Raw genomic sequence first — 25,892 nt, 5'->3', positions numbered from 1 at the left:
TTATAATGGTATTTGTAGTGAAAACCATTAGAACTTCTATGATGGTTTCTATTCTTTTTTTTTGTTTTGTTTTTTTTAAGGTATGATGAGTTGTAATGACATTTTACAGGTAAAACCTTCAACCAGCTAAACCAGTTAGAAGGGAATGTATTTCAACAGACATTTGTGAAAAGAAAGCAAGGAGAACATCAGAAGAGGAAAGCTGTTTGTGAATAATATGAATTCGTTTCAGAACAGAGCTTAATGCTGCTATCTAGAGACAGAATGAATTTATGAACTAAATGAAGTTTGTTTTTGTTCTTCATTGATGAAACAGAGGTAGGTTTGAAGATATTTCTGGATTCATTTTTATGGATTGGTAAATCAGTATGAATCTGCATGTGTAAATGTTTATATTTCTATCCTACTGTAATATAAAATTATTTTGTATTAAATGTATTATGTATTAAATAGAAAGCTATGTAAATATAATATGTTAATTTTGACATTAAGGAATCTAATGGGGATTTGAGATCCAAAAAAATTGGATCAAAATCAAAATTCATCATTTTATTAATCACATGGGAGAAAACAACATAATGGCTCCTTATTTATTAATTAATTTTGGATTGTGAACAGTGAATTCTGACTTGTGATTTATTTGAAAAGGTAGAAAACTGGTTTACCTGTGCATGTCTGATAAATGACCAACATTGTTTAACTGATAAAAAAAAATCTTGTCTTTCTATTTAGCAATAGTTTATATTATTATTAGAATATTAGAATATGATGTTTTACAATATTGGCTTAAATACTGATTTTGTAATTTTGATTTTTCATAGGCTGAATAATCCTGTCATGTGTCATGCAAGTAATGCATAAAGTAGTTTTTGTGATAGTTTTATTGAGTCCAAGTCCACGCAAAGTTGACTCAGGGCACTGCCATCCATGAAGACATACTGTACACTGTCAGAAAAAAGGTACCTTAGGGTACCACCCCAGCGACAGAACTGTACCTTTTTTTCCTGAGAGGTCAGAAGAATTGCATCATGTTTTGTCCTCTGTTTAGGCTGTATTTGCAAAAACCTGTTATCACTTATTGCTGCACACATGAAAATGAGAAAAAAGGCTGAGAATTCTACTTTTTAATTAATTTTAAAATGTGTGTGTGTGTGTGTGTGTGTGTTCTGGTATATATGGTTTATGAGGACACAAATGTGTATAATGACATGGGTACTACAACGTAAACATGGTTTATGAGGACACTTCCTGTGTCCCCGTAAAACGAAAGGCTTAAAAAACATACTAAACAGTGTTTTATGAAATTCAAAAAAGTGTGCACAGTCTCCTGTGAGGGCTAGGTTTAGGTGTAGGGTAGGTGTAGGGCGATAGAAAATACGGTTTGTACAGTATAAAAACCATTACGCCTATGGAGAGTCCCCGTAAACCACAAATGCAAGAATGTGTGTGTGTGTGTTTAATAGGAAAAAATTAAAAAGAAAGCAATTTATGTAAGTTTTATTATTATCTATTTGAATGGGGAAAGGAAGAAACACAATTTCTTTTGATACTGGTTGACTTTAGTGTAATTGACAATAATTGTTAAAGAAATTTTAAAAGCACAACCAAGTATTTAATTGTTCAATGTTTCTTAAACATTCTTTAAATGTTTCTCTTCTATGTCTTAAAAATGTATTCAGATGTATTTTTTATTGTTATTTTCTGAAGCACTGCCTGTAAAATGAGTGTCTGTGAGAAGAGAGAGAAAAAGGATGTTCACACACATGAAGCAGCAGCTCCAGATCCCAGCTGTGTGTCTATGAGGAGTGACTTGTCCATAGAGAAACCCCCTAATCTCAGTGATGGAGCAGTGACCTCTGACCCTGAGTGAGTATAAATGTGATGTGTTGTGTGATGTAAAGGGAATACCATTATCCACAATTATTATATTAAATACAATTATTATATTAAATAGCCTTCAGATAAAAGCATCTGCTAAATGAATGAATAAATATCTTGATAACATCACAGTCAATTAGTTTAGTTTTATTTTAGTTTATTTTCTTAGCACATTTCTGCTGCCTTAAGAGCAGCCTAAAGTGCTGTACATGCATACAAGAAAACCAAAGACAATAACAAACAACATCTTAAAAACGAGTTACATCTTTCCTACATCTGACTCGAATGCCATGAAATAAAAATGCTTCTTCAAAGTCGTTTTAAAAGCAGACACAGAGGGGGCAGAGCGAATGGCTAGAGGGAGGTTATTTCATAACATGGTACCTGGAGCTGTAGTTTGTCAGCAGATAACAGGTTCTTAGTGGGTTTATGTAAAGTAACAAGATCTGACAAATACAAAGGCACAAGACAGTTTAAATTTTTTAAATTATTACTAGGGCCTTGAAATCGAATCCAATATCTAACAGGCAGCCATTGCAAAGATGTTAAAATTGGAGTTATTCTATCCCTTTTTCTCTTACTAGTCAACAGTCTGGCAGCAGCATTTTGAACAAGCTGTAATTGATTTACCAATGTCTGAGAGATTCCTAGATACACAACATTGCAATAATCTAATCTATTTGATATAAAAGCATGGATGACTGTCTCCAAATTTCTAGCTGAGAGCATTGGTTTTATCTTAGCTATTAACTTTAAGTAGAAGAAACTAGTTTTCACCACAGTATTAACTTGTTTTTCAAAATTAAAATCGGAATCTAAGAATACATCCAAACTTTTTGCATATGGACGAACATTTCTAGAAAGAGGTCCCAAATAGCTAGAAATAAAAGGTGAAGAACTAAGAGGACCAAAAACAACCAAATCTGTTTTGCTCTCATCTAAGTGGAGAAAATTCTTAGCCATCCAGGATTTTACATCCTCAAGACACTTAACAATTGTACAACAGGACTTATCAACTGGGTGTAATGGGACATACAATTGAGTATTGTCAGTGTAACAGTGGTATGCAACCTCATATTTCCTAAAAATATTCCCCACTGGTAATATATATAGAGAATACAGAACTGGACTTAATATTGACCCTTGTGGGAGCCCATAATATATAGGAAATGAAGGCGAAGAATGATTACCCAATACAACTGATATAGACCTGTTAGACAAATAAGAAAACCAGCACAAAACAATGCCACTAATCCCAGCCTCTTTCTGTAAAGGATCTAACAAAATACTATGGTGAATTGTATCGAAGACAGCAGTTAAACTGAGCAGAATTAAAATAGCAGAGTTACCAGAATCCAAAGTGAGCAAGAGATCATTTGTCACTTTAAGAAGTGCCGTTTCGTTGCTATGATGAGCCTTAAAACCTGACTGAAAGCAGTCATGAATATTATGGTCTGGTAAAAATTATGACAATTGGAGAGCTAGAATCTTTTCCAACACGTTCGACAAAAAAGGCAATGTAGAAATTGGTCGAAAGTTACTAAGATCAGAACGAGATATGGCTTCTTCAGAATTGGCCGAATTACTGAATGCTTAAGGCAAGAAGGAATAACACCACAGCTCAACGAGCTATTGATAATAGTCAAAACAGCTGAACCAATCACACCTAACACCTCTCTAAAAAGACAAATTGGCATAAAATTTTCTGAAGAGGAAGACGATTTCAGTTTTAAAATCAACTTATCAAGATCCTTTGGGTAAACATTAGTTAGCTGAGCATTGTCAGCCACCAAATTGGAAGACTCAGAGGCATCATTAGTACTTGAAATACATGCATACAATGCCTCAATCTTACTCCAAAAAAAAGTCTAAAAACTTTGTGCACAGCTCAGGGTTAGCATCGAAAAATGATGATTTCTTGGGATTACACTTTTGGATCATGTGAGTTAATTAGTCCAAACCATGAAGCGTAATCAATATCTAAAAATGCAATACGCAATCAGTGTCTAGCATGGGCACCAATAATTTCATCATCACTATTCACCTTTTTCTTCAATGTAGAAGTAAGCCTAAGGGTGAGACCTCTGGTTTATTATCTGCTATAGGGAAATAACGAGAAGAATAACAACGTGCAGTAAACGGTGAAATTGTTTGCACTACAAAGCAATGTGCTCATAATTAAGATGGTAAAACACACCAATTTGCAATATCAAGCTGCAAAACAAGCTGTTTTGTACAGCTAAAAATAACTGGATGCAGAAGAGACTGGAAGCCTGACCCATACATTTTACAATTTTTACATTCTTAAGAGGGGAAAAAGGGTGGATACAATTGTAACACCAAGCCAGCAGAGGGAGCCCTCACCCTAGAACTGCCTGCACACTCCCTCTGCTGCTTCTATTGTTACTTCCTGTTTGTCACTATTTAAAGACTCACCATGTGCTCACTGACTTGCGAAGTATTGCCAGTTCAACCTGCCTTACCAAGCGTTTATATTTACTCTGTTGGATTACCTGTTGCTACCTTGCTTTGTTTATGGACTGTTGAGTTTACGGATTACCCCTGTCGGATTGTTTGCCATTTCTGGACTGTCTTCACGGTATTCGACCCACTGCCTGCTTTATCTCTCTGCTGCTTGGATTACGTTTATGTTTTGTATGCTGTTGGACTGCTTTTCTGGTTATCGACCCTCTGCCTGTTTCCACGTTTATGTTTGCTGTCGTTTGCAATAAACTTCTGCAATTGGATTCGAACGCCGCCTCAGCATCCTTGTTACAGAATACTTCGCCTCCCCTGAATCCAGCGGAAGTTACAGCATACACAACACAACAAATCATGAACCCAGCAGTATCTCGTCTCATCTGCCTTCGTCAAGGCGACAGGACCATAGAGGAGTATGTTGAGGATTTTTGTGGACTGTGTCATCTAGTGGATTTTAATGATGTGGCACTAAAGGACTTTTTTCGTTTTGGGTTAAACGAGCCCATTAGTTCAATTCTGCCAGGGGGAAAAATTTGTTGGTCACTGGAGAAATATATCGATCATGCCCTGCTCTTAAGCGGATCACCATACACTGTTGGGATTGCGGACGAGGGACCCCGCAATCCCACAGTAACCACCACACCACAGCCTGTTCAAGCCACATCCATCAAGCCAAAGCCTGCTCACGCCACGCCTGCCGCTCCAGGGCCTGCTCACGCCATGCCTGCCGCTCCAGGGCCTGCTCACGCCATGCCTGCCGCTCCAGGGCCTGCTCACGCCATGCCTGCCGCTCCAGGGCCTGCTCACGTGATGGCCGCCATCCCCGAGCCAGTCCACAAGATGGCCGTCATCCCCAAACCTGTTCACAAGATGGCCGCCATTCCAGAGCCAGTCCACAAGATGGCCGCCTTCCCCGAGCCAGTCCACAAGATGGCCGCCATCCCAGAGCCAGTCCACAAGATGGCCACCATCCCCAAACCTGTTCACAAGATGGCCGCCATCCCAGAGCCACTCCATAAGATGGTCGCTGTCTCCAAGTCACACCACATGATGGCACACATACTGGACTCACCCCTCATGGCTGTATGGGCAGCTAAAATGGCAGCTACCCCTGGTTCCAGTCAAGTTGCAGCTGTGTCAAGTCAATTCGCAGCTGCGTTTCCTGAGTCAAGTAAAGTCACAGCTGCCACCCCCGAGCCAAGCAAGATTACAGCTGCTGTTCCTGTGTCAAGTCAAGCTGCAGAACCAAGTCAAGCTGCAGAACCAAGTCAAGCTACAGCTGCTGCTCCAAAGTCCAAGGCTTCCAAGTCAAGTCTAGTTCCAGGGTCAAGTCCAGTTCCAGGGTCAAGTCTAGCTACAGAGCCCGGTCAAGCTACAGAGCCCGGTCACGCAACAGAGTCAAGTCAAGCAACAGAGTCAAGTCAAGCAACAGAGTCAAGCAAGGCCACAGCTGTTCCCCATGAACCAAGCCAAGTCACAGCTGTGTTTCACAAGCCAAGCCAAGATACAGCTGTTGTTCTCCATGAGTCAAGCAAGGACACAGTTGTTCCCCACGAGTCAAGCCAAGTCACAGCTGTTCCCCACGAGTCAAGCCAAGTCACAGCTGTTCCCCACGAGTCAAGCCAAGTCACAGCTGTTCCCCACGAGTCAAGCCAAGTCACAGCTGTGCCCCACGAGTCAAGCCAAGTTACAGCTGTTCCTGAGTCAAGCCATGTTGTTCCTGAGTCAAGTTACGTTGCAGCTGTGTTTCCCGAGTCAAGTCAAGTTTCCAAGTCAAGTCAAGTTGCAGCTGCGTCCCCTGAGTCAAGTCAAGTTTCCAAGTCAAGTCAAGTTACAGCTGCGTTTCCTGAGTCAAGTCAAGTTTCCGAGTCCAGTCAGGTCACGGCTGTTGTTCCACAGTCAAGTCAAGCTGCAGCTGTTGTTCCAGCGTCAAGTCACGTTAAAGCTGTGTTTCCTGTGTCAAGTCAGGTCAGAGCTGCTCTTCCGAAGTCCAGTCAAGTTACAGCTATTGCTCCTGAGTCAAGTAAAGCTATAGCTGTAGCCCTCAAGTCAAGCAAAGTCACAGCCGTGGTTCCTGAGTCAAGCAAAGTCACAGTTGATCTTCATGAGCCAAGTCAAATTGCTGCTGTTATTCCCGAACCAAGTCAAGCCACAGCTGATCTCCCTGAACCAAGCCACACCACAGTTGATCTCCATGAACCAAGTCAGGTTACTGCTGTTGCTCCTGAGTCAAGTCCGGTCACGGCAGGCCTCCCTGAGTCAAGTCATAAAACTGTTATTCTACCAGAATCTCACCAGGCCCCCTCTGACCTTCTCAAGCCACCTCACGTATCAGCTGACCCCGCAGAGCCCACGCTCCCAAGCCACGCAGAGCCCACGCTCCCAAGCCACGCAGAGCCCACATTCACAAGCCATAAGTCCATAGCATCAGCACCCTCGAGGTCAACAGACACCCCACTATCTACTGTGCTGCCTGTAATGGCCATCGCCATTTTCAGTGTGTGGGCAGCACGCTGTGCTCTAGAGGCCTCATCTGTCCACAAGTCTGCTCCAGAGGCCTCGTCTATCCACGAGTCTGCTCCCGAGGCCTCGCCTGTCCACGAGTCTGCTCCCGAGGCCTCGCCTGTCCACGAGTCTACGCCAGAGGCCTCTTCTATCAAAGAGTCTGCGCCAATGCCCCCAGAAGCAGCATCTCCGGCTGCAGAATCTCCTAAAAGGGCGGCGTTTCCCCAAGGACTCTCTGCCCGTCCTGTCACGGCCATGAAGGCCATTTATGACTTCCCTGCCTCACCTGCCCAAGCATCTGCGCCCATGCCCCCAGAGGTGTCAGCGCATGCTGTAGATCCTCCCATGGGGGCGGCGTCCCAGGATGAACTCTCTGTCTGCCATGTCGCAATCAAGAAGACCAAGGAAAGCATTCATGTACACACCGCTCTGCTTTGCATGTCATTAGTCCCACTGTGGATATCTCTGCTCCTGTCTGCTCTGCCTGCTCTGCCTACCCTGCAATGGCTCCCTGTTATGCCTGCTCTGCCTGCCTCGCCATGGCTCCTTGCTCTGCCTGCCTCGCCATGGCTCCTTGCTCTGCCTGCCCTGCCTGCCCTGCAATGGCTCCCTGTTATGCCTGCTCTGCCTGCCTCACCATGGCTTCCTACTCTGCCATTGCTCCACGGCCCAGGCCCTCCAGTGTTTCACGGTCTGCTACTGCACCACGGCCCAGGCCCTCCAAGGTTCCACTGTCTGCCATTGCTCCACGGCCCAGGTCCTCCAAGGTTCCACTGTCTGCTATTGCTCCACGGCCCAGGACCTGCAAGGTTTCCCGGTCTGCTACTGCACCACGGCCCAGGTCCTCCAGTGTTCCACTGTCTGCCATTGCTCAACGGCCCAGGTCCTCCAGGGTTCCACTGTCTGCCACAGCTCCATGGCCCTGGTCCTCCAAGGTTACATTGTCTGCCACAGCTCCCCAGTCCAGGTCCTCCAGTGCTTCACTGTCTGCCACTGCTCCATGGCCCAGGTCCTCCAGTGCTTCACTGTCCGTCCCTGCTCCACGATCCAGGCCCACCTGCTCTACATGGACCTGGCCCTCCACCCCACCCCCTGTTTAGCCTCTGTTCCCCCACCCACCTGGACTGTTGTTGTTTTGAGCGCCAGGAGTCGCTCCTAGGGGGGGGGGGATTCTGTAACGCCAAGCCAGCAGAGGGAGCCCTCACCCTAGAACTGCCTACACACTCCCTCTGCTGCTTCTATTGTTACTTCCTGTTTGTCACTATTTAAAGACTCACCATGTGCTCACTGACTTGCGAAGTATTGCCAGTTCAACCTGCCTTACCGAGCGTTTATATTTACTCTGTTGGATTACCTGTTGCTACCTTGCTTTGTTTATGGACTGTTGAGTTTACGGATTACCCCTGTCGGATTGTTTGCCATTTCTGGACTGTCTTCACGGTATTCGACCCACTGCCTGCTTTATCTCTCTGCTGCTTGGATTACGTTTATGTTTTGTATGCTGTTGGACTGCTTTTCTGGTTATCGACCCTCTGCCTGTTTCCACGTTTATGTTTGCTGTCGTTTGCAATAAACTTCTGCAATTGGATTCGAACGCCGCCTCAGCATCCTTGTTACAACAATATGCAATTTTACACACACATGAACAACATGAACAACAACGTGCTAATGAATTTAAAAATGATAATGTTTTTTTATCATTATCTATTTGATTTTAGAATGGGTATGGAATGGGGAAATAAACAAGGAAGAAACACAATTTCTTTTGATATTGGTTGGCTTTAGTGTAATTGACAATAATTGTTAAAGAAATTGGAAAAGCACAACCGAGTATTTAATTGTTTAATGTTTCCTAAACATTTTTTAAATGTTCCTCTTGTATGTCTTAAATTTATTCAGATGTATTTTTTATTGTCAATTTCTGAAACAATGCCTGTAAAATAAGTCCCTGTGAGAAGAGAGAGAAGGAGGATGTTCACACACATAAATCAGCAGCTCCAGATCCCAGCTGTGTGTCTATGAGGAGTGACTTGTCCATAGAGAAACCCCCCTAATCTCAGTGATGGAGCAGTGACCTCTGACCCTGAGTGAGTTATTAGCAAAACTGAATTGCTCATCCAGATATTTGAGTCCGGTGCTGTTTTCACATCTCTCATATCACACTGCCATGTTCTCTCTAGTTTCATTCAAATGCAAACTTGCACTTCAGTTATCAACTATATTTAATGTAAAATAAAACCAGAGAACTTCAGTATGAAAAGTAAACCTGTGGTAATATTATTGAAGTTTCGTCTTGTTGCCAGAATAATGGTTTTGTACACAATAATGGATTTAAGATAATACACAAGTACCATTTTAAAATGCTTTAACATAACTGGGTAATGTTTTCTTTGCAGAAGATTTTTCTTCAAATATTAACTAAAATCAAAAATTCATGTCTAACTATTTATGCAGCAAGCAGCTGCTTCATGTCTGGGTCCTGTTCACCCTGTCGGAGTTTATTCTGCAATAACAACAAGCTAGATATACATCAGAGATGGCTGTGTGTAAGACATAAATATTCTTATGTCTTATGAAGTTAAAGGAGAAGTCCATTTCCAGAACAACAATTTACAGATAATGTACTCACCCCCTTGCCATCCAAGATGTTTATGTCTTTCTTTCTTCAGTCGTAAAGAAATTATATTTTTTGAGGAAAACATTTCAGGATATTTCTCCATATAATGGACTGATATGGTGCCCTGATTTTGAACTTCCAAAATGCAGTTTAAATGCAGCTTCAAACGATCCCAAATGCGGTTGTAAATGATCCCAGCTGAGGAAGAAGGGTCTTATCTAGCAAAATGATCGGTTATTTTCATAAAAATAATACAATTGATATGCTTTTTCATGTCAAACGCTCATCTTGTCTTACTCTCCCTGAACTCTGTATTCTGACTCAAGACAGTTAAGGAAAAACTCAGACCGTATTTTCTCCCTCAACTTAAAAAATCCTCCTATACGGCCTTTTTACCTTTTTTCTTAAGGGTGTTTGATCTTCTTTGCATGTTCACTTTGCATAGACTGGGTCAGTATTTCTGCAGTGATGTAGGATGATTTTGAAATGATTTTTGAAATTGAGGGAGAAAATACGGTCAGAGTTTCTCGACATACCCTAACTGTCTTGAGTCAGAATACACAGAGTTCAAGGAGAGTAAGACAAGAGAAGCGTTTGAGATGAAAAAAAGTATTTAAATTGTATTTCTTTTTTTAATGAAAGTAACTGATTGTTTTACTAGATAAGACCCTTCATCCTCGGCTAGGATCATTTACAACCGCATTTGGGATCGTTTGAAGCCGCATTTTGGAAGTTCAAAATCTGGGCACCATATCAGTCCATTATATGGAGAAAAATCCTGAAATGTTTTCCTCAAAAAACACAATTTATTTACAACTGAAGAAAGAAAGAAATACATGAACGTCTTGGATGACAAGGGGGTGAGTAAATTATCTGCAAATTGTTGTTCTGGAAGTGGACTTCTTCTTTAAAAAATGAATGGCTTATGTGTGGGGTCAGTGATTATTCTGCCTGCCTGTTTCTCTACTCTGTATTGGAGTCCTGGAGGGAGGACAGGGGTGCACCAATGATTCTCTCAGCCATCCTGACCAGAGCGATCAGACCCATTCAAACTAAACAGATTTCTGTTTGGAATATAATTTTTAAAAGACAATCATCAATCAATCAGTCAATCAATAAATACATTTAAAATAATAATAATAATTACAAATATAATATAATTCCTTTATTTGGTAATGAAGAGCATTTAATGAGATATGAATGATTTGGAGGATTTTCTTTATTTTAATGCTGTTTCAAAGTTTTTCTGCTCAATGTTTTTCCAGAGTGAAAAGACATGCTTTGACACGCACTGACTCCGACTGTCAGAGCACCTTCTGGCAGAGAGTCAAAGACAAACACAAAACCAGCTTGAAGAACAAGTATGAGAAATTATTTGAGGGAATTAAACTAGAAGAGAATCAAACCCTCCTGAACAGGATCTACACACAGCTCTACATCATAGAGGGAGAGAGTGAAGGGGTGAATGAAGAACATGAGGTTTTACAGATGGAGAAAACACCCAGAACACAGGACACTACAATCTGCTGCAATAAGATTTTTAAACCCTTACATGAACCAGAAGGTGAGGAGAAAGACAAAATCAAGACTGTTCTTACTAAAGGCATTGCTGGAATTGGAAAAACTGTCTCTGTGCAGAAGTTTATTCTGGACTGGACTGAGGGAAAAGCTAATGAAGATGTAGATTTCATGTTTGTGCTTCCTTTTCGAGAGCTAAACTTGATTAAAGATCACCAGTACAGTCTTCACAGACTTCTGCTGGACTTTCATCCTGAACTTCAACATCTGGACTCAAAGATTTATGAGGAGTGTAAAGTTGTGTTCATATTTGATGGCCTGGATGAAAGCAGAATTACACTGATGTTTAGAAACAGTGACATTTGTGATGTGAATGAGTCTTCATCAGTGAGTGTGTTGATGTCAAATCTCATCAGAGGAGAGCTGCTTCCCTCTGCTCTCATCTGGATCACCTCCAGACCAGCAGCAGCCAATCAGATCCCCTTAAAATACATCAACCGTGTGACAGAAATTCAGGGATTCAATGAGCCACAGAAGGAGGAATATTTCAGGAAGAGAATCAGTGATGAACATCAAGCCAACAGAATCATCTCACACATTAGAAGATCAAGAAGCCTCAACATCATGTGTCACATACCCGTCTTCTGCTGGATCTCAGCCACTGTGCTTCAAAAGCTCATAAAACAAGATGAGAGTGCAGAAATCCCTCAAACTCTGACTGAAATGTACATCCACTTCCTGCTGACTCAGATCGACATTAGGAATCAGAAGTATGAGAGCAGGAAGTCTAACAGAGATGTGATTGTGAAACTTGCTGAACTGGCTTTCAATCAGCTGATGAAGGGCAATGTGATGTTCTATGAGGAGGACCTGATTGAGAGCGGCATAGATGTCAACGACGCCTCAGTGTATTCTGGGATTTGCACTGAGATTTTTAAGGAGGAATCTGTGATTCATCAGAGGAAAGTCTACTGCTTCATACATCTGAGCTTTCAGGAGTTTCTAGCTGCTTTCTTTGTGTTTTACTCACATGTAGACAAAAATAAGAAATCACTAAAAGTTTTTTTGAGAGAATATCAGCAGCATCATCGAGAAAACTCTCTGTATGAGCTACTAGAAACAGCAGCTGATAAATCCTTACAGAGTGAAAATGGACGCCTGGATCTTTTCCTGCGGTTCCTGTTGGGCATCTCACTGGAGTCCAATCAGAGACTCTTACAGGATCTACTGACACACACAGTGAACAGCTCAGAGACCGTCAAGAAAATCACACAGTACATCAAAGACAAATTCAAGGGGAATGTGCATCTCTCAGCTGGCAAATGCATTAATTTGTTCCTCTGTCTGCTGGAAATAAACGATCAGACTCTTTACAGAGAGATTCAGGAGTTTGTAAAATCAGCAAATAAATCAGAGAGTCACTCAGTGATTAGACTCTCTCCATCTCATTGCTCAACAATCGCCTACATGCTTCAGATATCAGAGGTGCTGGATGAGTTTGATCTGAAGAAATACAACACATCAGATGAGGGCAGAAGGAGACTGATACCAGCTGTGCTGAACTGCAGAAAAGCCCTGTGAGTATTAATTAATGTGACTGAATATAAAACCTGAATTCCCCCATCAAATCATGTTTTCTCATGACAATAATTTAAGGAGAAATCAGAAGCTGTTTGAAGAGGACAAATCTGTTTTAAATCACTCCAGACAACATGAAGATGTAAAATAGGAAATTAGTTTGACCAGATTGCAAAACAGAATACAAAACCGACATATGGCTTAAATTTATAGGCTTATTTACCTCTCTCATTCGGCTTAATCCAGATGTTTCCCAGGTTGTGATGTAGCATTTGATTGCTAATCTATTATTTCTTTTGTTAACAAAGTTTTGTACTAACCTTGTGTCGTAATATTCACCTAAAACAGCATTTACATACAAAAAAAAATGTGGTACTCAGCCAGGGCCTTATGTCAAGTTGACTGGCACAGCCCAATTATGGGCTACATTACGTAAATCTATATTGCAGCTGTATTAACGACCTGTCCATGACAGACTGTGTAACTTCACTACTCCTTGTTGAGTTTTTTATTTCTGTGACCAAACAACTAAATAAAATTTGGCTGACTAATCCTCTTTTTGTTGACTAGCATTAGCTCAGTTTAATTTCTTTTCTTTTCTTTTTGGCTGCTATAAAGGCATCTTTTAATAATCTTCAGATACTCTTTCCTAACATTACACAGAAAGGCGTGTGACCCCCACAGGCAGGAACAGACAACCCAGTCTCATGGCAATTCGTGACATAGTCACAAAAACGTAATCTATTGATTTGTGTTTACGGACACGAATTTCCCCTTTTTTTCGTGTCACTCAGCACGATTTTCAATATAATGTATTTCAATAGCGAGTTCTGTTTAATCATCCACCATAAAATGTTATTATTTACATTTTATTTACACAATTTAGACGTGTTTGAGCACCTAACCCAACCCCACCCCTAAACCTACCCATCTGTATATTATATAAAACACAAGATATAACAGGCACACGACAACAAACGCTGTTTATTTAAAAGTAAAAAAAACAAAAAAAACAAGTGTTCCGAGGTAAACCGATTGATTTGTGTGAAGAACGCATGCAAAAATTATCCCAAATCTCCATCCGCAATCTGCCATAAAACTGTCTGTTTACTGTGCAATTTCAAAATTACGTCAGCTTTGATTATGAAATGGTATTGGCTCTCATGTGTCTTGTGACTGATTGCGTCACGTGTATTTTTAAATGAGACGTGACTGTGTGCGTCCACAGAGCAAGATTATTTCAGTGATAAAACTTTAAATTTCACTCAGTCTGTTCATATAACAATATTGCATGGCTTCGGAAGGTTTGGAATGCACCACGAGATGTTTGTAATACCTTTATACTGTTTGTGGTAAATTTTTGCAATAAATAGATGTGCTTGTACTTACATTTGCCTGTGTTTTATGTAGTTGAGAAGTGGGCAGGTTTAGGGTAGGAGTGGTGTTGGGTGCTCCAAAATAATTAATATTTATTAAATCATTTCTAGTTTTGCAATTGTGAAGATTTAAACATGGAAGTGGTACCCTGCACCGATCCCTATTAAAAAACATTAGACTGAAAATCATGCTGAGTGACACAAAACAAGGGGAAATTCATGTCCGTGAACACGAATCAATAGGTTAAAATTTTATGACTATGTCACAAACTACCGTGAGACTGTGTTGGAACAGAGCACTGTTTGGACTTTTTCACTTTAACTGGGCAGTTTATCTTTCTGAACAGTGTTATTGATATGTAAATTTGTGTTTCAGATCTCTTTATTGAACCATATTTCATCTTGTGTTATAGACTTGCTGGCTGTAATCTCAATGGTCAGTTCTATAAATGTTTATTTTCATCTCTACAATCATCAAACACACTGAGAGAGCTGGACCTGAGTCACAATGACCTGCAGGATTTGGGTGTACAGCTTTTGTCTGATGGACTGAAGAGTTCACACTGTCAACTCAACATACTAAGGTTTGAGATTTTCTATAAAATACATTTTGATCCTGGGCCAATAAATTGAACTAACAGGCCTGTCAATGCTTTTCAAAAATTGAGGCAGCCACTCTTAAATAATAAGAAACATAGTAAAAAAATTTGCTTTGCTTTGGAAAGATACATGAGAATATTTGTACTTTGTTTTATTTAGATTTTCATGCTGTAAACTCACTGATCGGTGGTGTAAAAGTTTGTCTTCATCTCTACTATCTAACTCCTCACTGAGAGAGATGGACCTGAGTTACAATAACCTGAAAGATTCAGGAGTGAAGATCCTGTCTGATGGACTAAAGAGTTCACACTGTCAACTCAGTATACTAAAGTAAGAAAAACAGATGAAGGTTCACTTGGTTATGAAATTAAAAGACTCAGATGTTGCTTCTTAATGTTTTCCTTTTCCTTTAGTATGTAATGTATCTGGGCTGGCCATACACTTGAAGAATTTGATCCCAACTTTTTGTCCAAAAAAAACTGCTCAGTTGTGTGGTGCCATTACAATTATTTTACAGCTCTTGCTCATTTTGGAGCCTGCACAATCCCAAATCATAAACATAATTTGTGTGATATTTACAAATTTTGATAGGGCAGATACCAACAATAGCAATGAGAGCAAACAAGCTTCACCAACTGGATGTTGCATGCTTCTATTGCTGAAACTTGGCAGCCACAAACATCCCAGGTAGCCAAAGGGGTTTAGTCCAGATCTGGCAGGCCAGAAGAAATAAGACTGGAGGAGCCTCCTCAAGTAAGCATACCCTAAAAGAGGGACAGTTTGACAGAACGAGAATAAAAAGGGGAACAGACAATCTCAGACTGCTAACATGAATAATAACTCTGTTAAATGTTAACATTTGGAATATACCTTAGAATTAGTAAAATTAGTTTTTTTTGTGCCCTCTCTATTCTTTTCTTTCTCTTTTTTCCCTTTTTCTTTTTGAAGTTAATCAAAAGAGATGATCAAAGATGTCCTAAGACAAGAACGACTGTAGGAAAAAACGACTGTATTTGCGTTAATATTTTTAAGAGCTGCTTGCACTTGCTTAGAATAAATGTACTAATATTGGAATCCATTGCGTTCATTTGAGCACTCAGTCATGTGGCCAGAATACGACAAATACACACTCACAGAAATCATACGGCCGCCTTCTACTGTACCACACACAGGACTGAATTAATTTCTCTTTTGCCGTTTTTAATAACTAGGTGGCACTGATATATTTGCCAGATAAAATAAACACACCATAGCTTGATCTCAGCCAGTTGATCATGTAAGTGAACCACCGCTCTGCACATTTTGTGTTTATCTCAGATGTCTGTTTGTATTCAAAAGTAAGTGCCCTGCGAACTTGAAATATTCCGTATTCCATGATTACAGTTCGAAGACAACGTATACGTTCCATTCAATGAGCATTAAAGTGTGCAAGACATGAATTTAAATTGCATTTATTTACAATGGTATATTATGTCACGCTTCTCTAGTAAGTTTAGTCTGTGTGTAAAGACGATGCCGGTGGTGGCATAGCACAAATCCATGAATGAATATCCCTAAGTAAAGTAAACGCTGATGTATTTAATCATATATCATATCACCCTAATTTCATTAAGGGATGAAGTGCAATATTTTTTACTGGACTTAAATTAAACAAATACATGATTTCTTACAAAGAGCTGCTGAACAGTAAATCAGATGAGTTGCTTTATGAACAAAGACAGTGATCGCAACAAATCATATCACAGATTAAATTACATTTCCAAACGTGTTATTCATAGCGTGAGCACTTACAAATTCATGTGGATCAGAAATTATGAATCTGTAATTAATAATAAATACAAATGACAAAGCCAAATTTTGAATGCCATTGTGTTGTTTCAAGCTGAAAAGCATAAAATCTTCAAATCACTTCATTTTAGATCTGTTCTCCACTCCGGTCATAACAGCAGATATGGCAGTTTATGTCACAGCAAGCGTTCTCCATTCTAATGTGTTTTTAAATGTACAATATAAATTTTAACATCTACCTCCACTATTACCCAGTCTAGCCTGTAGTGTCCTTGCCCGAAAGTCCCAGAATGCCATGCGTTGCTGACTCTGTCACTTTCTCATATTCTATATCTAATGCTGTGTCAGCCAACTCACACTTTTATCTTCATTATAAATAAACATTAATTCGATATTATGTGAAAAACAGTAATTTCAAGTGATATTATGTTTAATTATGAAATATCTACTCACCACGGTAGCAAGAAGCTCTTCTGCAAAATGGCAATTAGCAGCACAAAAATCCCGCGGTTGTTGTCACTAGATGTCATAGCTAGTGCACATGTCTTGAAACTCATATAGCAGAAAATCTGTTGAAGTTCCCTTCAACCCAGGAGTGGCCAAACTCGGTCCTGGAGGGCCGATGTACTGCTGAGTTTAGCTCCAACGTGACTCAACACACACCCTGGGAAGTTTCTTGTATGCCTAGTAAGAGCTTGATTAGCTGGTTCAGGTGTGTCTAATTGGGGTTAGAGCTAAACTCTGCAGGACACCGGCCTCTCCACGACCAAGTTTGGGCTTTAACTCCCTGCTTTAACCACTTTAAGCTTGTTTCATTATATGAATTAAATCATTGATTTATTTAGTTAAGCAAACAGAGAATGTGTGGGGAAAAAAAGAAAAAAATGTTAAAATAAAAAATACACTAATAAATAACATAACATTGATAGGGAAAGGATATTACATTTAAGTTTAAGGCTCACTGCTACACATAGTTTACCACATTGTAAAAAGAGACCCACTCCCAGCACTCAACTTAAACTGGCCGGGGTCTGTATGGCCATATCTCACCCAAAATCAGACCAGCCCTTATGGTCTGTAATCAGGCAAATCGGACCAAATCTGCACATCCAAAGTCTATTCAAATCTGGCAACCATTACTGAGCCACAGCTGGCTGACTTTTGGTAAGCCGCTGCCAGAACACAGCCGAGTGAACCGACACTCAGCTGCAATTGGCCCGATTGCACTGGCTACCTGGGATGCCATTAACGAGTACTGAGAAATATCATCTGCCATATTCTTTTTTTCCCCTCTCTTGTATTTCTTCCTCATGTCAGGAAAACCATCTGACAATGTTGATTGTCCTCCATTTGTTTTTCTTTGCAAATCATGTTTGATCTTGCAAGTCTCCATAAGATCTCATCTTACTGTGAAAATAATACTACAGTCAGCAGGCAGGAACATACTGTATAAAACAATATTTTAAACCACCATCTTCATCTTTGTTAAACAATATTTATTTCATGCTATGTTTTAGACTTGCTTACTGTAGCCTCACTGGTATGCTGTGAAAGTTTGTCTTCATGTCTACAATCATCAAACTCACTGAGAGAGCTGGACCTGAATCACAATGACCTGCAGGATTCAGGAGTGAAGCTTCTATCTGATGGACTGAAGAGTTCACACTGTCAACTCAACATACTGAGGTAAGAAAAACAGATAAAGATTCACTTGGTTATGAAATTAAAGGTGCTCTATGCTCTGGTGCTCTTGTCTGAGTTTGTAATATATCAGCAGACCACAGCATCAAATGACTGTTTTTATTTTTTAAGCCTCTTGTTATAAAGATATAAAAATAAATTGTTACTGAGATTAATTCTGCTCCGTCAACACTGACACTTGCTGGGTTCAAGAAATACATACTAGTGTACTACTCCTATTTTACCATATCTTTCTGTGGCAGAAATAGTAGGACTAGTATGCTAGTATGTGGTTCTGAAATCAGCAACTGAGTAACACTTCAGTTACTCCAGCTGAACTGAACCTGTAATGGAGAAAAAGTGACACACTGAATCAATTAATCTTTTGAATTAAAGCAGAGTCTCATTATTTATCCAGTGCCAGATGGTGTGATGTTGTGTTTGTTTTTGTTTTTTTGTTTTTTTTTTGTAGATTATCTGGCTGTATGGTGACAGAGGAAGGCTGTTGTTTTTTGGCTTCAGCTCTGAGTTCAAACCTGTCACACATGAGAGAGCTGGATCTGAGCTACAATCATCCAGGACAATCATTAGTCAAGCTGCTCTCTGATCCAAACTACAGACTGGATGAACTCAAGTATGTTCAACACTAACAGTTATTCTGTCATGTGGAAAATGTGTGTGGTATAAAGTCATTGAAGACTCATATGTACATAGATCCTTGCATACAGCACATATGTTTATATAAACACATAGCAAAGAAAAGTAAGAGCATGTCTTGGCAGTTACAGTTAAAATCTTTGGTAACCAGATTATTTCATTGTTTCATTCAAAAAGTATTTATTGTTACAGAATTTATTACTTTGAACTTGAGTGTCATTTGTTTAATTTAATATTTATTGTTTTCAGTTGGAAAGAGTTATCTGATGTAATGTACGTTGCAAAGAGCCCATGAGCAGCAGTGATGAGTGTTAAATTCCTACTAGACAGAAGGTGCTTTATTCAAAACAAAAGGACATAGCCTAAGGTTGTGTGGCATTCCTAAACCAGTGTCCAGTTGCATTAACTGCTTAGACTGGTCTTAGTCGCCTAATTTCGTCATAACTTGGAAAGAATGGTCATAATTTTTAAAGTCAGGTTTATAAAAAATGTAGATTGATCTCATTTGAATTTAAAAAAGTAAGACTGATTACCACTTAACTGCTAGTTAGTCAAACTACTACTTAAGGCACAGTCTTAACTAGTGACCATACTTTTTTCTAGACATGTCCTGGCGAGGACTTCTAAATTGCCTAAAACGTCTGCATTTGTTGGCACTGCGCAGAGCGATCAGTGTATGACATCAAAGTACCGTGAGAGTGATTCGAAAGCATAAGGAACTGTCTGCTCTTATATTGCTCTCATGGTGCTTTGATGTCATACACTGATCGATCCCAGTCCTTCTGAGGCTTTAAGGCTAAAGTCCTTCTCAGCATTAAACTCAAATAAGATTTTTAGTGCACATGGCTACATCCTAAATGTATCTAACCCCACATCACAGTGCGGAAAATGTTATAATTTGCAGAATACTTTATATTGAAAACTTTTATTAATGTAGTACAAGTTTGACAACTGTCTGTGGTCACCCAGTGGTTTATATTATGCACAATTTACCCATATGTGATTAAAAAAAAGAATTTATGAGAAATGCTTTAGCCATTATATACAACTAGATATTTTCTTCCTAATTCAAAATACATACGATGCAAAATGTGACTTTTCTGATGTTTTTGCATGTTTGACAGTGCTTTAGTGTACTAAAAGTCAGCATGATAAAAACCTCTCATCTCAATTCACCTAATTTAAAGCAGCATTGCTACAGCCATCAAAATGGTGCTTGTGTAAATACATTGCCTTCAGATCATCTCTATTGACTATTATCCCTGTCGTTATCATGCAGAACTCACGTTTATTAGTAAGGTAACATTCTGGAGTCTGTTGCTGAGTTTTATGTTGTGTTATTCACTCCTCGTTTGAGTTGCAAGTAGAGAACGATTAAAAAAAGTGTGTGTGTTTTAAAGGGGTCATTGGATGCAAAGCTCACTTTTACATGTTATTTGAATATTAATGTGTGTTGGCAGTGTATGTACACATCTACCCTATAATGATAAAAATCCATGCAGTGGTTTTTAATTAATCTGTAAAAATAATATCCCCTTTTTCAAATCAAGCCATTCTCAGATGCCTGTCAGTGTGAGGTTGCTCCCATGATAGTTGATTGGCATGAGCGTCTTACCTCATACCCGCCTTAAATCAGCTGTAACAGTCCGACGTCCATTGTTTCGATGCCAGAGCAAGGATGTAAGTTAGACAAGAATATCTCAGATTGAGCGATTGAGGTGTTGTGTTGCTGGATGTAATAATGAACATAGTGGTCGTCATTTACTCCCGACATCTGAGCCGCTGAAGATGCAGTGGATTACATTTGTTTGTGAAGGGAATGCGCCTCCCGATCTACATCTATTCATGCGTCCACGTTCACACGAATCATTCGTGATCCAGCTTCGCTTATAGCAGAAGTGAGTATAAGGGTTTTTTTTATGAATCTTTGCTATCGCTTTTCCTAATAACGTGCTAGTTAGCAAGTTTAGTGGCTAAACACTGTTAAATGCGGCAGACTTAAAAAGACTTAGAAAGTAAACAGACTCGTCACTCCACAAAGAGAAGACAGGGGTGGTGCAAGCAGAGCTGATTAACATTTAACATTTAAAGCAACCTCGACCAGAACAGGATGATTTTTGCAGAGCTGATTTTGGCAAGGTAAAAAAGGTGTTATTCACACTACCATTGAGAAATTTTAACCAAAGCATGTTATAGACTTTTCATTAAGACCCTAAAGAATCATATCAACTTGTGGAAAATGGGCATCCGATGACCCATTTAAGTTAGCCCATTTATTTATTTAATTACCATTCCGAAGGACTGTACTCAGTGTCCACATATCCCTGGGAAATGTGTCCAATAATTGGGGTTTGGAGGACCTGATGCAGCCAGGGCTTCCTCAGCTCTGACTAGTAGATGTGGAGAAACAAATGGAGTGTTGACTTTTATTTTCAGTTTTGAGTGTGTATTACGTGTCTGTTAAATTACGTTTGATCTAATTTTCTTAATTATGTCATTCTGTTCACCTGTGTTCCATTTATTTAGTCATTAGCCTCCATATTTATACTCAGTGCTTTGTTCAGTTCCTTGCCTATTATCATTTCGTTATCATTTGTGTTGTGCTAGGCCTGCTCCTGGCAATCCTTGTTTATTTCTTTATTTATCATTAAAGGAGAAGTTTACTTCCAGAGCAAAATTTACAGATAATGTACTCTCCCCCTTGTCATCCAAGATGTTCATGTCTTTCTTTCATCCGTTGTAAAGAAATTGTTTTTTGAGGAAAACATTTCAGCTTTTTTCTCCATATAGTGGACTTCTATGGTGCCCCAAGTTTAAACTTCCAAAATGCAGTTCAAATGCGGCTTCAAACAATCCCAAATGTGGCTTTAAACAATCCTAGCTGAGGAACAAGAAGAAGGAAGGAAGAGGAAGAAATGATTGATTATCAGTATTTTTATTTATTTATTTATTTTTATTTCTTGTCTCTCTCTGCGATGTGCATGAGTAGTCTGTGCATCTCTTGTTCAAAACAGTTAGGGTAGGTCAAAAAACTCCCATCTCATTTTCTCCCTCAAATTCAAAAATCATTTCAAAACCATCCTACTTCGCTGCAGAAGTACCAGCCCAGTGTTTGCAAAGTGAACATGCAAAGAAGATAAAACACCCTTAAGGTAAAACAGCGATGTAGGATGATTTTGAAGTTGAGGGAGAAATTGAGATTGGAGTTGTTTGACATACCCTAACTGTCATGAACTGGAAAAAACAGTTCAGGCAGAGCAAGACAAGAAGAGCATTTGAGATAAAAAAAAAAAACTATATTATTTGTATTTTTTTTAAATAACTGATCGTTTCGCTATTTGACCCTTTTTCCTCAGCTGGGATTGTCTACAACCGCATTTGGGACCGTATGAAGCTGCATTTAAACTGCATTTTGGAAGTTATATGGAGAAAAATCCTTAAATGTTTTCCTCAAAAAACTATTTCTTAATGACTGAAGAAAGAAAGACTTGGATGACAAGAGGATGAGTACATCATCTGTAAATTTTTGTTCTGGAAGTAAACTTCTCCTTTAAAGATCTTTTGTAGAATATTCTCCATCGTTGTGCTTTTATATTAGCACAGCACATGACAGTGTGACGGTGTACATTTATATGTATATACTGTCAGAGATCTGTGTGCCATTTGGACTGTTTGTTTGTTTTTCCCGTTGTGCCCATATTTGGTTCTTCCTGTCCTCATTTTGTCCTGACTAGTTAATTTGCTCCACCTGTCTGTGTCTTAATCACCACCCTTTATAAGTTGTTCTCAGTTCTGTTTCTGTTGTCCGATCTCAAGGTTATTTTGGTTGTGTGTTCTCCTGTCATTGTTGGAATTACCAGTTTGGATTTGATTAAAGATTCCTGTTAGTGTTAATCTCGTCTTTGTGCATTTCCTTGCCACACCCAACCATGACAGAAGATCGGACCTTAAAAAAAAAAAAAAAAAAAAAAAGTAAGCGGCGTGTTAACCCCGTGTTTTTTGTTTGCGTTTTGTGTCAGTTTTTGTTTTGTTTTGGTTTTGTTTTTACATCATGGATGACCCGGCCGTTCTCGTCCTCCTGCTGGAGCAGGGGGACCGCTCTCTCGAGGACCACACCACGGACTTCGTGTTTCTGACCAACTACACGCACTACCCGGACAACTGCCTTTGCTCTTTCTACTTTGCTGGACTGAACACCACCACACGAGCGCAGTTGTCCGGGGATGGTCCTCGAGAGAGCTTCGCCGCCTATGTTGAGTGGGTGCTGGTGTCCTGCAACTCTTCGTTGACCGTGGACTTTGCGGATGACGACACCAGCCCCACTCTTGACCCAGAGCCCAGCCAACCATCACCTCAATTTGCGGAGCATGAGCCCGAGCCCACCGTGGACAGAGAGCCAGAGCCCAGCGTGACCGAAGAGCCATCGCCTAAAGGAGCGAAAGAGCTGAGGATCACCCCGGAGCCAGAGCCCGTCACGTCCGACCAGGTGCGAGAGCCGGCTACAATGCACGCAAGAGAGGAAGTTACAGTGGAGTGTAAGGATGCCAACGAAGGCCCCGCCCACTGCACCTCCGCTGAAGGTGAGCAATACCTGGATCTGGGACTAATTTTTCTGGAACAAGATTTGATTAATTTCTCTGAAGATGTATATGAAGACATGCCCGCTCTTCTTCCACCATCTAAACTGCCTGACAACTTGGAACAAGATTTGACTAATTTCTTTGAAGATATATATGAAGACATGCCCGCTCTTCTTCCACCATCTGAACTGCCTGACAACCTGGAACAAGATTTGATTAATTTCTCTGAAGATGTATATGAAGACATGCCCGCTTTTCTTCCACCATCTAAATTACCTGACTGCCTGGATTTCACACCCACCCTCCCTCTGTCTATTGTTTCTGCGGCCTCAGTCCCGCCACCGCTGTCTCCTGGCAGCCCATCTGCTCACCCTCAGCCTACCATCAGTGCGGTGGGTTCGCTGCAGGTCTGCCAGTCCCCATCAGTGTCGTGGTTGGAGGATCCCTCATCTCCACCTCCGGCCTCTGAGTCCCAGACTCCGCCTCGGTCCTCCGACCCAGCAGCTCCACCCCGGCTCTCAGCTCCCTCATCTCCACCGTCGCCCGTTGGCCCACCAGCTCCACCGGGCTCCCTTGTCCCTCCGGCTCCACCTTGGTCGGTCGTTGTCCCGCCTTCGCCTCAGGACTCCGCTCCTCCGGCTCTGCCTTGTCGCTCCATCCCACCGGCTCTGTTGGGCTCCTCCCTCCCTCCAGCTCCACCTTTGTCCTCGGTTGCTCCTGTTCCGCTGAGGACCTCCGAAGCTCCGCCTCCGCCTCGGTCGCCAGAGCCTTGGGCTCTGCCTCGACCCTCCGGATCCTCGGAGTCGCCGTGGACTATCGGCTCTCTGTCTCCACCTTGGGCTCCACCTCCACCTGCTCCGCCACCGTGGGTCGGCCCCCTGGAGTCGTCAGCTCTTCCTCCACCATGGCTCCTCCCTCCGTCGGCTCCACCGTGGGTCGGCATGATGGCTGTGGTCTGGGTCTTGCATGGCTCCTCCTGCTCCGGGTCCCTTCTGAGTTCTCCCTGGCTCCTCCCTCCGTTGTCACCACCCTGGACTTTGTTTATTGTCCTCCTCCCGGAAGTCCGTCCGCCACCAGAGCCTCCTCCCACTATGACTTTATTTCCACTCCCTTTCCACGCCGCGAGGTCGCGCCTTCCGGGAGGGGGGAGTAATGTCAGAGATCTGTGTGCCATTTGGACTGTTTGTTTGTTTTTCCTGTTGTGCCCATATTTGGTTCTTCCTGTCCTCATTTTGTCCTGATTAGTTAATTTGCTCCACCTGTCTGTGTCTTAATCACCACCCTTTATAAGTTGTTCTCAGTTCTGTTTCTGTTGTCCGATCTCAAGGTTATTTTGGTTGTGTTCTTCTGTCATTGTTGGAGTTACCAGTTTGGATTTGATTAAAGATTCCTTTTAGTGTTAATCTCGTCTTTGTGCGTTTCCTTGCCACACCCAACCGTGACATATACAGTAAAGGTCAAAATTTAACCTCTACTTACCATCTTGTCATTTAAAATTTGTTATAGCTTTCTTAATAAGACTGGCATGACTATGACTATTACCATAGTGCATATCCAAAAAAGCACAGTACTTTGTGATATTTATTATGCACAAATAAAATTAGAATTGCTTCACGTCACACCTCTTTGCTTTGTTTTTAAAAAATTTTTTAGGTTATTATTTTTGTTTTCATTAATATGTAAAATAAATTACTTTACTTTTTATAGTGTGGATCATGGAGGGGAGTTTAGGATTACAACAGGACTGCAGAAATGTAGGTCACACACACACACACACACACCATTATTGTTGTTTTGTGTTATAAATGTTACAATTTGTCATCTTTTGTGTAGATGCATGTGATCTCACACTGGATTTGAACACATTAAACACCCGTCTCACTCTTTCTGATGAGAACAGAAAAGTGATGCTTGTGACAAAGAAGCAGCCATATCCTAATCATCCAGAGAGATTTGATGAGTGTCATCAGGTTCTGTGTAGAGAGAGTCTGACTGGACGCTGTTACTGGGAGGCTGAATGGAGTGGGTTTGCTGTTAATATATCAGTGACATATAAAGGAATCAGCAGGAAAGAGAAGAGTAATGATTGTAAGTTTGGATACAATGAAAAGTCCTGGAGTTTAAGCTGTTATGATAACAGTTTCTCTGTCAGACACAATAATGAGAGTGCAGAAATAGAAGTCCCTTCACTTCACAACAGAGTAGGAGTGTATCTGGACTGGTCGGCCGGCACTCTGTCCTTCTACAGCATCTCTGACACACACAAACTTATGCACTTACACACATTCAACACCACATTCACTGAACCCCTCTATGCTGGATTTGGAGTTGATAAGAGTTCCTCAGTGTCTCTGTGTGAGAAGAAACAGCTTCCTGTGAGAAACAACTAAGACACACAGATGAGAGAAAGAAACACCCACACTATCTCTCTCTTAAACTCACACAGCTATAAACGCTTTCTTTTTCTTATACTCTAATGTTAATTTCATGTTGACTTTGGTCTAAGCTTGAACTTCGGTTGTTGAGCTTGAATATATTCAGTGATCACCTTGTGTCTTGAGCTCAACGTAATTATGGGCTGGTGGTTTATCCTCAAATTAACCCATTCTTTATCTTGATTCCAAATTGTTACAG

General features: G+C 40.7%; 1 pseudogene; it reads left to right on the top strand.

Annotated features, from left to right (window-relative positions):
• The first annotated feature begins 1,720 nt into the window (after window positions 1-1,720).
• Window positions 1,721-25,648, top strand: LOC127179611 (NACHT, LRR and PYD domains-containing protein 3-like; annotated as a pseudogene).
• Window positions 25,649-25,892: the final 244 nt, after the last annotated feature.

Source organism: Labeo rohita, chromosome 17 (genome assembly GCF_022985175.1).
Source record: "Labeo rohita strain BAU-BD-2019 chromosome 17, IGBB_LRoh.1.0, whole genome shotgun sequence".
Classification (NCBI taxonomy): domain Eukaryota; kingdom Metazoa; phylum Chordata; class Actinopteri; order Cypriniformes; family Cyprinidae; genus Labeo; species Labeo rohita.
This window is presented reverse-complemented; position numbering and strand designations above follow the sequence as displayed.